The following is a 13,017-nucleotide window of genomic DNA, read 5'->3' as shown; positions in this document are numbered from 1 at the left end:
AGAAAATATTTATGTATCATATAAGTATAACGAACGAATGTTAAATCTGGTTCCTACCTAATATGTTAAACATGATACATTCGTTTTCTAAAAAGACACGCAGTATAAATTGTTTCCATACACCACGCACACTTGCGCGCACGACGAGTCAAATCAGGGCTGAGCTGATAATTTGTGATAAAGTGGATATTCTGCAAGCAATGCGTGTTATACAAAAGCATCATGATTCATAAGAGATTATGGTGCTTTTCACAAAATATTATAAACACCAATATAACTAGATCCCGAAGTTACAGAAAATATACCAAATCGGAGGTCAGACCTAAACTGGTTTGTAAGCAACAACAGTCGGCAAGGCATTATATTATATCAACTACCCGCATGATAAATAAACTTTAAATTTGATACTATTAACTATAACAACTATTCCGCCAAACAGAACAATGAATGTGAGATTTTGATTCTTATTATATTAATATTAAAATGTTAATTATTTTGTTAATGAATTGTTGATCAACAGCATGATTTGAATCTGTGATAAAGTCGCTGTTTGAAAGGATGCATCCTGGGTCACAACACAAATTGACCAGCAAATTTTAATTCAAAATGTCGTAAATGTTTATTAGGTAGTGCATGATTTTATTTAATTTATATCAAAGATTGGTCAGGCAACTAAATCTAAACACGTAAGTAGGTAAAGTACCTTGTCCCCTACATAATCAAATATAAATATCAAAATTAACGTAGCGTATAGGTACCTAAATATAGATTATAGTTAAACCTCTTGTTCAACTTAAACTTAGGTTTGAGCAGTTTGACCTGTTAGGTATGAGCAGGTATGGTAATGGCACCATTCATAGGACGTTTAAGAGAACAACTGGATAATTGCTGACACTTCACTGATAATTGAAAAAATTTCTAACGCTTTGGGCGTTAAAATTTGAGTTGAATGTCCTTTCACCTTTTATTATTCAGTAGAGATAACTATATTTTCTGATGTGACAATCTTTGCCACTCTCTCATTCTTTTAACATAGAAATGTTGAATCTGTTTAGTAACGTCACATATAATCATGAGCGTAAAAGTAAAATCTTGAGCGTTGCGAGTGTTTCAAGGCACGTGAGTTGAAAACAAACTTTGCTGCTCTGGTAAAACACAAACATTTTTATCACATCAATTAGTGACAAATACTGGTTCTAAAACATAAAAATTTAAATATTTATATCATTCAAAACCATAACTTGAAATTCCATTCCACTGCTTATAGTTGCTATAGGGCTAATAAACACACTGTTTTCAAAGATTAAAGAGAGCTTTTTAATTCAGACTACCCTTTGTCGCAAAATATTAATAATCGTGAAAGTATGTATTTATATATCTGCTTTTTATAAACTATATTATGATACCTACTGACACTTTCAATCTCTTGTATATCAAAGAGCAAGAATGTTCAGTTAAAATGTATGTAGGTACTCACTCAATTGCCTATGTGCTCAGGTGAACCACTAACATTCGCCTGCTGAATACCTTTTTGGTAGAAATAATATAAATATGGGCTTCATGGTTGAAATAAAACATTAAATTGAATTAAATAAACCAAATATTGTAGCTCTTTAGTTGTACGCGCGTAAATAAATTAACTTTTCATATGTTAGAGATAAACATATGTTACTTTTGATGATGATAACAGTGCATGTGAATAAAAAATCCCAGCATCTCCACCATGTCGTCAAGCTCACCATACTTATTAACCTATCAAATGAGCTAATGCTTTTACGGATACTGGAAAGCGATATGTAAATGTACTACATACCTATACGAGGCCTGGATGTTAGTGAGATGACGATATGAGTTGTGCTGGTGTCCGACTTTATTACCTACATATAACATGAGTATCACATGATCCACCTGGTTTCTTGAGCTTAATAGTCGCCTCCAAACCTCCCCTTATAGCGACCCCATTCCTCACACAAAGTTTACCTTAAGTTCATATTAGCCTCACTGGATCACTGTTCACTCTGAGTACTGATAACGTGGGTCACAATATACCCGAGACACATAATTATTCTAATAACACCATAAGAACGTTCTTGACTTGATCTAAAAGCAAATATCACTGCCGCGTCGATTTGTTCGCACACAACCTCCTTTTTCCTACTGTCGTTCTCATCTACCCTCTCAACTTCCCTCAAAAAATCCCAATAACCTAGAAGCGGTTACTTAAGTTAAACGTGACTACTAGCGCCATCTACTCCATGACGTTGGCAAATATTAGCTGGTTCGCAATACGTTCGCGACAGCATTGTACCCATAGTACAAGCTTTGCTTAGTTTGGGGCTCTCAATCTGTGTTTGACGACCGATCTGGCCTAGTGGGTAGTGACCCTGCCTATGGAGCCGATGGTCCTGGGTTCAAATTTTGGTAAGGGTATTTATTCGTGTGATGAGCATGGATATTTGTTCCTGAGTCATGGGTGTTTTCTATGCATTTAAATATTTATATATATTATATATATCGTTGTCTAAGTACCCTCAACACAAGCCTTATTGAGCTTACTGTGGGACTTAGTCAAATTGTGTAATAATGTCCTATAATATGTCCTATGTTTTTTTTTTCTCTTGTCCTATGTTCTATAATATAAAGATTGTCCCCAGCTATGATACCAGTTAGCTTTAGATGATATAACGAGACCTGATTCGAATGACTTACGGGAAAAAAAACAATTTTTCCTCTCCTAACTTTAATTAAGATGTCGCCTAATACGGAAAATGTTAGAATTCTTTCAGTCTAACAAAACTGACACAGTTAAGCCATTATATACTTTATTTCCAATCAATGGCGTCTGTAGCTTAGTTACCTGCTTTAATATTTGCAAAGTTCTGGCCATTATATACTCTACCACATGGGAATAGAGTTTAAAGCTTTACCTGTCCGTTTTCAGTGTCCTGTCCAGTCGACATACAAGTCACGCGCGAAATGTCATGCTAGGCACGTAGGCGCGTTCTGGTCACAGCGGGAAGAACAGCTAAGGCATGTTAAAATAATGAGAAAATTGAACACAGCCCACACAAAATACTTGTCTAGTTGTAGAATTCAATATTGCCACCAAGAGATGGCGCGTCTGGCTATGCGTTTGGTTGAGTGACAAGTATTTTCGTCTGTGCATCGGTATAAAGTTAAATAAAGTGTTTTAATTGAAAATAACATGTTTCTCTGGAATCAAAGCCAATAATCCAAGTCTTTAAGGGTCTCTGTTCGGGAGCCTAGCCAAGATGCCAATCGTTTGTGCACAATGAAACGCTTTCCGTCTCTCTACCACTTTTACATATTAGTGTGTTAGAGACAGATAGCGTTTCGTTTCGTTTCACTGCCAACGATTGTCATCTCGGTTATAGTAAAATCAAACAATCGCTGTACGCGAATACGTATTGTGCGCCTGCAGTATGGATCAAACGATAGGGGCCTATGACCAAGAACTTTAAGAGTTATTACCAACCGACCCCGATGGACGAAAATAAATGTTTATAAACTTAATTGGCTCAATCTATCGCTTACAGTATTCTTGCAACATACCTACTCGTATTTAAAATGTTACATAATTGCTTTTACGGCTTTTAGTCATGGAATCCGAAGAACCCACCACTCGGCGTTGTGCTACCAAGTACACCACCACCGTTCGTTCTTTACAGCGAACTAAATTATCGCAACATTTGTAACCGTGACACGTGTCACTAGCGGCATCTAGAAAGTCAACTGTTTTTCAATGTTTAGTAAAACGTTTTAATTTTTTTTATATATTCACGTCAATAGCTGACGGTCTTTCCACCGCGATACAACCGGCTGGCGGTTTTTTTTTAATTTAAAAGAGCAATTACACTATCATCTGACAAAGTATCAGGCGGGAGGCGATGATTGACGATATATGTCTATTAGGAACGTGATAGCCACGATGAAAGACGACAAGAGCAACACCATCAGGGGCAGGAGACAAAGATTTACAGATCAATTTGACGTGCACCTGACATCAAATCGATGTTTTAATCATATCAGTTAGCGGTCACTGGCGCGGGCTTCTAGTTCGCACTACTTAATACATGTACGGATAAGTCAGAGCGAAATGAACGCGGCTATGACAGCTAACTGAAATGATTTCTTTGACGACCGGTTTGGCCTAGTGGGTAGTGACCCTGCCTACGAAGCTGATGGTCCCGGGATCAAATCCTGGTAAGGGCATTTATTCATGTGATGAGCATGGATATTTGTTCCTGAGTCATGGGTGTTTCTTAGGTATTTAAGTATTTATAAATAATTATATATTATATATATCGTTGTTTAAGTACCCTCTACACAAGGCTTATTGAGCTTACTGTGGGACTTAGTCAATTTGTGTAATAATGTCCTATATAATTTATTTATTTCTAAATTATTAACACTTTAAACGATTTATTTCGTAAACACGACAGCGTATTTCGGATCGGCTTGACTCCTTGGCGCTGCGTAGAGATGTGGCCTCGCTCTGCATTTTCTAACGCATGTACAACGGGGAGTGCTCCGAGGAATTGTTGTTGTTGTAATCCCTGCCCCTTCTTTTCGCCATCGCCCTGCGCGACAAAATTTCCATCCTCACCACTTAGATGGTTGGCAGTTCAAACTGTGCGTTTCCTCGGAAACTTCTTGCCTTGTACAGCTAAACTGTGGAATAAACTGTCGCCTGCAGTATTTCCGGAGGGATACGATCTTCAAACCTTCAAGAAAAGACCGTAGATACCTTAAATGCACTTACAAGGTCTGTTCGTTTGCCTCCTATATCATTGGAAGTGAAGGTTACTTTGACAGCGTCCGCCATAACACCTATAGGTGTCCTTGACGCTGTGGGCACGACTAGTAATGACGCCTTTAGGAGTAGGCTTTCAAAATGTTAAAATATATCGGTTTTAAGTGATGTAGCTGTTCTAAATAGTCTGTGGCATCCTAGCGCCCGAAGCCCTGATTATGATAAGTACTCTAACTAGCCATTATGGCGATTTCATCATAATTTACAATTTAACCTAATATTGAGGAACGAATATATTTCAATTCTGCCAGTGCCTTTCTGCGTTGTTAACTAGAATGACATGTACGCTTAAACAATTAGAAGTGTGCAAAATGGAAGCCATAACGTATACCTGGGCATTTTCATAAAAAAATCAATAAAAAAATTCAAGGCTAGAGTAAATAGGTATCTCATAGGCAAGCGTGCTCCACCGTAGACCGCATCATCACTTACCATCAGGTGTGATCGTGGTCAAACGCCTGTCTATCCTCCATAAAATAAAAAAAATATATATATATATATATTATAAAAAAATAAAAAACCCGACTGTACACTAAAAAGAGGAAAACAAGCCCCACAAGAATATTGTTGTTGATGGTAAGTATCGCAGGCGGGGACCAACTTGACCGCCACCAACGAAAATACCTACCTAAGTAAGATTCTGCTAAAAGGTGAACTTAACAACCAACAACAACAACAAGGACAACAACATAGACAAGCGTAGACCAAATTCACATTCAAGCGCATGTTGCGCAAGTATTTCCTTGACAAACTTTCATCTTCATCAACTTAATGATTCACACTTGGTAAAATTATGTATGTATTAATATATGTATCTTTATTTGTATTAAGTATATGTGTAAGTTTATCAATATATAGTTTATATTCATATATAGTCTCGGTTACAAATTCATTTATAATAAATATATTTACATATTTATACTTTAAAAGCCAATGCACCTACTTAATCTTTCTGGTTTAACCCATTGGTTGACTGGTAGTGAATGCCTTAAGGCATTAAGTCGGCCATTTGTACCTTCATGTATTGTGCAATAAAGATTAAATAAATAAATAAATAACAACCAAAATGACTATAAGTAACCCTCTGTTGGTCCCCGCCTGCGATACTTACCATCAACAACAATATTCTTGTGGGGCTTGTTTTACTGCACTTTTTTGTTTTTTTATAATATATTTTTTTTAATAACTTTTTAGTTACCCCCAATATCCTATGACACTCCCGTGATCAAGACGAATCTAACGATACCTCATACATCCATCAAGCCGTTCAGGCTACAGGACGCTACAAAGAAACAGACATACATACATACATACACTCGAAAAACATTTACCCTCCTCCCTTAAAAACTTAACTGATTTTAGGTTATTTTTATTCAGAATCACGAACACTATCGATTTAAGCAATAAAAAAAGTGACCCACTTTTAACTGTCGGTTTTGTAACGCAGTTAACGATACATGTTGTATGGACCGTTACAAAACTAATACATTTTGTATGGAAAATAAACATACATACATACATATAATCACGCCTATTTCCCGAAGGGGTAGGCAGAGACCACGGATTTCCACTTGCTACGATCCTGACATACCTCTTTCGCTTCCTTCACTTTCATGATATTCCTCATACACGCTCGTCGGTTTAGGGTGCTCTTGACCTGGCCTTTCTTCAGGATTTCCCCGATTTGATCAGAGAAAGTCCGCCGAGGTACCCCTTCCAGCTCCCTCTTCTACTTCTCCCTTATACACAAAAAAATTAAATAAAATAAAATTAAGGATAATTAGGGCAAATCGCGTACAGAAATAAGTTTTTGGCAAAAAAATCATTTTTGATACAAGCTTTTATCGCTGACTGTACTTTTCTTTCCACAGGCAACTAATAGTCATCGAGGCAATTCTAAAAACCCCAAACACAATTAGGTTGCGTTGTTTTATCACAGAGTTCCTATGTCCACATCCTGTCTGCATCATCAGATCAGCTTGATGGTATCATAATATTGCATTGTCACCCGACTTACATATGTATCCAAATTCTCAGCTTTATCGGAAACCCGCATGTGGATCAAATTTAACGAAAAACCGACAAAATGGCTATCCCATCGCCACCCCGCCGCGCCATATGCCATCCGACACCCCTGCCCTCTCTACATACTGGCCCAGTATGATGGCCTATCGTGTAGAGGACCTAATGGAGGTTTTACCAAGATTATATACATACATACAGATTTTTAAAATGCGGAGTTACAAATATCAAACATTTATTCAGCAAATAGGCCACAGGGGCACTTTTACATGTCCATTTTTACAAACAATAAAAATTACAGAAAACAATTACAAATATGGAATCGATGAAATAATAAATACTTTATTAGAGATGTATACTGTCTCTAAATGTCAAATTACACAAAAAAAACTATGATAAAAAAATAAAACCAACAAATACTAAAATTCTTTAGAGATGTATAAGTCTCTAAGTGTCAGAGATAAATTATAAAAAAAAAATTAAATTATTCTTAGAGATGTAGAGGGTCTCCAAGGCTTGAATTCTTATATAAATAATTAAAAGACAAAAAATTTAATCAGACAAGAACCGAATCATATACTTTATCAGTAATCAGGTTTTTGGACCCCCTGAGCTCGCCCCCGGGGGGCACTGCCCCACCCTGCTCTTTGGTAGCTACACCATGTCCTAAACCCAACACAAACCAGGACTGATAAATATTAAAACATTTAAACAGGTACTAATTTTCAAATAGTTGTATTAAGCCTGGATAACCTGGATTATGATAATGTTACAAGCCTTTGCGGAGATTTCAGCTCATAATCTAGCCTGAAATTGAGCCCGAATATATTCGAATAATAATTCGATACTAAATATTCTATAGCGTTCGATCTGGGCTTCTATTATCAAAACTAGACTGAATACTGTTGCAGTAAAACTACAAAATTATGCTGAGTCGAGCCCCTTTTTAGGGTTGCCTCCCCAAAAGGTAAAACGGGACCCTATATTAAGACTCCGCTGTCTGTCCTTCCGTCTGTCCGTCTGTCACCAGTATCGCATGAACCTTGATAGCTAAGACAGTTGAAATTTTAACAGACGATGTATTTCTGTTGCCGCTATTAGGTACAAGAAATACATAAAAAGTACGGAACCCTCAGACCTAAGTTTTGTTGAGTAGTTTTAAGATTTCATGTTTGACTTACTTAATGTGATGTTCCTGGTGTCCTGATTAATTGTTTCTCTTTTTTAACCGACTTCAAGATTTAAAAAGGAGGAGGTTATCAATTCGGGTGTTTGTTACTCCATAACTCCGTCAATTCTTAACCGATTATAAAAAATTTTTTTTTTGTTTGAATTTATATATAAACAGATTAGTCTCGTTTTTGTCAAAACTCAGTTCTGATGATGGGAACCATGAGGAATCGAGGGAACTCTTCAAATGTGAAAGGCATACATACAGTGATTTTTGTATTTTCTTGAACAAATCAAGCATTTACATATTTTTTTCTTGATTTTTCGTTTCTTTCTTAGACTTTATTTATCTTATACGGAGTTATATATCTTTGGTTAAACTGGCTAGAAATACAAAGTCGATACACTGTAAAATGAGAGTAGTAAACTAGTTTTGGCGCGCTAGGCGAGACGAGAGCTATGATGGTCTCGCTTATCGCGCGGAAATTGACGGGTGCTGCGGATATTGTCAAAGCCGTGCGCCGGCGACGGAACTGCTATCCAGATAGGTGTTCATATTGACGTAGGTACACTGAAAAAATATGATCTATCGAGCACACATTAAAGTGATTTTCATTATGATTAACTACTTTATACAATATCAACAAATGTTTGAAAAACAGTAAAATACAAAACAGTAACTTTAACAGTTTGAAACGATAAAAATAAACGAACAGTCACTACATTTTAGTCACTCAAAACAGTAAAATTTACTGTCTTTTCGGAACAGTAAAATATACTGTCTTTTCGGAACAGTAAAATTTACTGTCTTTTCGGAACAGTGAAATTTACCGTCTTTTCGGAACAGTAAAATTTACTGTTTCGTTCGATAGGCTCATATGGAACTATTTAAAGCATTAAACGTTAATGCAATTTCATTTGTTTTAAATGGTTTTTTTTCGCAGTGTTGCAGGTTAAAGTTTTAGACAAAAAGGGCGATTCTGATTTGGGTGAATCAATCAACTTTTTGACAGACACAAATCTAATATTTAAAACTTTTGCGTCTTGAATACATTTTAAAATATATCTAAACCGGGTCTATTGCCGGGTATACAGATATAGTGATTGATGCGGGTCGGTCTGTTGCCAATAAATTGTGACCTAACCCAAACTTTTTAATACAGTTTCCGCCGGGTAGTTAGGTAGTAACACAAATCTCTGTTTTGATATTTTTCTGGGACATCAGTTATCCGCCACCATGACCAGTGAAACCTGCGTCGAAACGTCAAAAATAAAGGTAACAAAAAAAATTCGCGATAGATAAAATATGTTTTTAAACGACACAAATCTGTCCACAACTTTGAAATCTCGTTGTCCATAATGGCTTTTCTGTTTCACTTTCGGCCCACTTTTGACAGAAGCAGCTCGATTCGGGGAACCAATGTCACTTTGACGTTTGAAATATCGTAAATAGATCTTATTGGGATCACAGCGGAATCGAAATAAACGTCAATTTTGAGATGTCGTTTAGTTATCGATCTTTTAAAGATCTTCCCAAGATCTTTAAAGTGTCTTAATCATTCTTGAAATCGGGCCGTTTATGTATTTTTTGGATTAGGCATATCTTGAGCCAGGCGGCGCACACTATTTCGTTCAGCGTCATATGCGCAAGAGCAAGTTAAAACTAGACATAGAACTACTTATTACTAACAATAAATTCAGTTTATGGCGTATGGTATGATAAGGTCGTATCAAAACCAGTTGTAAAGTGGATTTCAATAGAAATGGCAAGTAATGTAAAAGTTTTTTTTTTAGAAAACAGCCTTTTATAAATATATCTATAGTAAATGAACTAAAAATAGGCCTAAAGTTTCCTACGTTACTAAGAAAACTATTACATAGAAATGTAAATTACGCAATTATAAATTACCGGCTTAGTTGTGTACTACACGCAAGTAAAGTAACAAAGCGTACAAAACTATGAAAAATATGACTGCACCAAATTGATCAATTTCTAGGAAACAAAATTTGCCGAACTTTGTTCTTGGACACGGATAAACTATGAACAAAAATATCTATATCAAAAACGTTCTTACGGTAGATGTCGTTAGGGTCCCCTGGGCTGGGGTTAGGGCTTATGGATGAGGTCTCGGTGGCTCTGATGGCAGAGCGCTGGAGTATCAACCCAGAGGCCGTGAGTTCAAGTCTCATCCAAGGCAGTAATTTTTCCACTTTTAAATGTATTCTAATCTTAATAGCATCGTTCGCAGACGTTTCTGCTTGTTAAAAATTAATTTAGTATGGGTAGCACATCGTTACTGGTGAATTTCCAATATGACTTGGAACTCCGGTAGCCGTCTAAGAAAAATGTTCTTCCCCTAGACCCATATGGTGAAAAAAATTGCTGCTCGTGGATGAGGTCTTGGTGGCTCAGATGGCAGAGCGCTGGAGTATCGATCCAGAGGCCGTGAGTTCAAGTCTCACCCAAGACAGTAATTATTCCACTTTAAAATTTAATATATATATCGTTAAGAGATTCATTATACAAATAACAAGTGCGCCTAAAGAAAGAGTTTTTAGCATACTGTGTGCCACAGAAGGAAATAGAAAATATGGGTATAGAACTTGACAGACATTCAGACGTACTCTCAGAGTAAACACAACAATTGAAGCGAAATATACATTGATGTCAGATTTGATGGAACCGAGAAATTTTGAAGGAAACGCTATCTAATAAAAGGTTAGTTAGTTATTTCGTCGCAAGTGTGATGAAAAACATTGTGTGTAAATTCGGGGGTCAAAATATTGCAAACTCTGGTCATTTATTCCCTCCAGCTTGCGGCTGTCGGGAATTTACCACCCTTGGTTCCGAAACATCGTTGCACAATGTACTATAATTTGACACTTTATACAATCTACAAACAAACAAACATTTATTATAGCACACACACACACACACACACACACACACACACACACACACACACACACACACAGCCACAGGGGCACTTTTACATGTAATTTTTTTACAATCAATACTAAAATAACAAAATACAATTACAAATATAGAATCAATTAAATATTAGATACTTTATTAGAGCTGTATACAGCACTAAGAGTCGAACTACACAAAAAAACTACAGTAAAAAAAATACAAACAACAAATACTATAGAGATTAAAAGTCTCTAAGTGTCAGAAATGAAATATAATTTAAAATAAGTGCGAGTCGGACTCGCGCACGAAGGGTTCCGTACCATTATTTATAAAAACGGCAAAAATGTTTGTTGTATGGGAGCCCCCTTAAATATTTTTTATTATTCTGTTTTTAGTATTTGTTGTTATAGCGGCAATAGAAATAAATCATCTGTGAAATTTTCCACTGTCTAGCTATCACGGTTCATGAGATACAGCCTGGTGACAGACGGACGGACGGACGGACGGACGGACAGCGAAGTCTCAGTAATAGGGTCCCGTATGACCCTTTGGGTACGGAACCCTAAAAACGGTCATTAAAATATCCTTAGAGATGTAAAGGGTCTTGAATTATTCTATACATAATTGAAAGACATGAAATTAAATCAGACAAACAGACAAGAACCGAATGAAGCGTCTCTTTTTTTTATACTACGTCGGTGGCAAACAAGCATACGGCCCGCCTGATGGTAAGCAGTCTCCGTAGCCTATGTACGCCTGCAACTCCAGAGGAGTTACATGCGCGTTGCCGACCGTAACCCCGCCCCCCCTCGTTGAGCTCTGCCAACCTTACTCACCGACAGGAACACAACACTATGAGTAGGGTCTAGTGTTATTTGGCTGCTGTTTTCTGTAAGGTGGAGGTACTTCCCCAGTTGGGCTCTGCTCTAGACCTGGAATGACATCCACTGGCTGTGCCACACAAATCGAGATGAATTTCACAATGCCCATACCTCTCTTTTGGACGTAGTTTAAGGACGTACCCGGGTCCAAAAATGTGTGTCTCACGTTAATGTCACTCAAAAGTAAAGTTACATACATATAACATAACATGTAGCCCGTGTAAGCTTAAACAGACCGGTTTCCACAATAAACATAAGCCAAAAAGTAACATTGTAAAGAAACCGTATTCTTTTAAAAGTACCCATAAAATTAAAAGTATATACCTTAACTTTCAATTCAGAACTTAAAATTCCACTTTTCCGCACAGTTGCAATGAAAAAGTTCCGACACTGGCAGTTTCATTATTAATAAACATTAAGTGAACTCTTGTAAAAAGTTACAGTCGCCATCAGATATATCGGAGCGGCCAAAAAGTTCACAAATATCTGAACTCGCTCTCTAACGCCTTGACAATAGAGGCGTGTTTAGATATTTGTGAGGGCCTTGGCCGTTCTGATATATCTGATGGCAGCTGTACAATGTTCGATCGATCATACAACAGCTGGCTAGGGATTGCGCTGTTTCAGAGTTTTAAAGAGTTTAACTCCATTTTAGTTGATACCAATTTTTTTATGTATTTACAAAATACATAAAAAAGAAAAAAGAAAGAAAGAAGAGAGGTATGGGCATTATGAATTTCATCTCGCTTTGTGTGGTAGGGCACAGCCAGTGGATGTCATTCCAGATCCAGAGCAGAGCCCAACTGGGGAAGTACCTCCACCTTACAGAAAACCGCAGCCAAATAACACTAGACCCTACTCATAGTGTTGTGTTCCTGCCGGTAAGTAAGGTTGCCAGAGCTCAACGAGGGGGGGGGGGGGGGGTTTAGGGTCGGCAACGCGCATGTAACTCCTCTGGAGTTGCAGGCGTTGATAGGCTACGGAGACTGCTTACCATCAGGCGGGCCGTTTGCTTGTTTGCCACCGACGTAGTATAAAAAAATAAATAAAAAAAATAACAACAATACAAAATAAGTTTACAGAAATTATCTCATATAAAGAAATATTTGTAGCATACTGTGTGCCACATGAAATAATAGGAAAGTTAGACTAAGAACGTGGGTAATTTTGAACTTTTTTTTAGGGAATCTCACACA

The 13,017-nt window shown here is 37.1% G+C and overlaps 1 non-coding gene across 1 annotated transcript; it reads left to right on the top strand.

Moving 5' to 3' along the window:
* Nucleotides 1–10,424: 10,424 nt before the first annotated feature.
* On the top strand, nucleotides 10,425–10,497 carry Trnad-auc (transfer RNA aspartic acid (anticodon AUC)). The gene has a single exon. It is a non-coding gene; the product is annotated as a tRNA-Asp (tRNA).
* Nucleotides 10,498–13,017: the final 2,520 nt, after the last annotated feature.

This window comes from Cydia pomonella, chromosome 4 (genome assembly GCF_033807575.1).
Source record: "Cydia pomonella isolate Wapato2018A chromosome 4, ilCydPomo1, whole genome shotgun sequence".
NCBI classification, from domain to species: Eukaryota; Metazoa; Arthropoda; class Insecta; order Lepidoptera; family Tortricidae; genus Cydia; species Cydia pomonella.
The sequence above is the reverse complement of the archived record's forward strand: the minus strand, read 5'-3'. Positions and strand labels throughout refer to the sequence as shown.